This window comes from Belonocnema kinseyi, chromosome 8, assembly GCF_010883055.1.
Source record: "Belonocnema kinseyi isolate 2016_QV_RU_SX_M_011 chromosome 8, B_treatae_v1, whole genome shotgun sequence".
Taxonomy (NCBI): domain Eukaryota; kingdom Metazoa; phylum Arthropoda; class Insecta; order Hymenoptera; family Cynipidae; genus Belonocnema; species Belonocnema kinseyi.
The window spans coordinates 29,492,584-29,494,198 of record NC_046664.1 but is presented as its reverse complement, the minus strand read 5'-3'; the positions used below and the strand labels follow the sequence as shown (position 1 = coordinate 29,494,198).

General features: G+C 21.7%; 1 protein-coding gene across 5 annotated transcripts in view; it reads left to right on the top strand.

Moving 5' to 3' along the window:
• The window catches only part of LOC117177950 (ATP-dependent translocase ABCB1-like), a 64,965-nt gene that overhangs the window by 34,770 nt on the left and 28,580 nt on the right, over positions 1-1,615 (top strand). The gene's annotated exons all lie outside the window — the stretch shown is intronic.

The window sequence follows — 1,615 nt, the reverse complement described above, 5'->3', positions numbered from 1 at the left end:
GAGCTCCAAGGAGATTATGTTGAAAAATAAAAAAAAAAATTTACCCAAAAAAAATTGTTTTTATACTTCATTCTAAGGACTTATTGAACTACCCTCGTACTTAGTAAAAAAAATTAATTTATTCTTATTAAGGATTCATAATTATAGTTGAAAATTTAACTATTTGCCTTCAAATTAATTTTTTTGGCAAAAATTTTACTTTTTTGTTAAAATTGCATCTTTGGGCGTTAATGTCAACAATTTGATAGAAAGTTAAACTATTTGGTCGACAATTAAAATTTTGGTTGAAAAATCATATTTTTGGGTTACAAATTCAGCTTTTTTGTAGATGATACTCTTTTTCACATTAAAATTAAATAATTTTGTTAAAAGTTCATACATTTTGTTGGAAATTGACCTTGTTTGGTTGAAATATGAACTGTACATCTTCTTAGGCTTAAAAGTCGATTATTTCACTAAGAGTTGAATTACTTTGTAAAAAAAATACTGTTATTTTCAACAAGGTTTTATAATTATGGTTCAAAATTAACTATTTGGTTGAAAGTTTAACTCTTTGATTGAAAACTCATATTTTTCGCTGAAAAAAAATCAACTTTTTGTAGACAATTCGTTTTATTGACTTTAAAAGTAAATAATTTCGTTGAAAATTCATTTATTTTGTTTGAAATTTGTCTTTTTTTGTAGATCATTAATTTTCTTGGTCGAAAATTCTTGTTATTGGTTGAGAATTTAACAACTTTATTGAAAATTTATTTTTTCGATTAATAATTATATCTTTTCATCTGAAAATGTAACTATTCTAGGATTGATTAAAAATTAATCGTTTTTATCTGTAAATTGAACTATTCAATTTTTGATTGAAACTTCACCCTGTACATTGTATTAGTTAAAACACCAATTATTTGATAGAAAATTAATGTAATTGTTAAAAAGTAAACTTTTGGGTTGAAAATTGATATATTTTGTTAATTAGATTTTTTTCCTAAAATTTAAAAAACTGCAAAATAAAAAAATTTCCTTAAAATCTTCCGGATTCTTTTTTTTTAATTTTTAAAATGTTTTCAAATACTAACTTAAAACTTATTTGTCAAAATAAAAAATTATTTTCAATGTTCTTAGCAATCACAAAAATAATTTTTGTTATTGTTTTTAAATACTATACAATTCTCAAAAAGCTTTTTTTTTAAATCTGCAAAAGTCTAAATCGTATTTCAAATTATTTGAAATAATTTAAAGTTTTAAATTAATTCTGAATCTTTTTTTAAATTGAAATTGTAGCATTTGAACTTAAAATTTAGCTCATTACAAATTTAACAATTCAAGGCTTTCTATTTCGAACCATTCTGTTCAAATTTGCAACCAAAAAATATTAACAGTTGATAATTCAACCGAAAAATGTAATTTTTAATCGAGAAGTATAAATTTTCCATAAAGCAATTTAATTTCTACAAAGAAAGACGAATTGTTAACAAAATACATAATTGTATAACCAAGAATGGTATAAATTAATTGTCTTTTTTTTTACAAAATAGTTACATTTTCAACAAAATAATTAATTTTTCAATCAAATAATTGAGTTTTCATCCAAACGAGATGAATTCCAAAATCACCAATT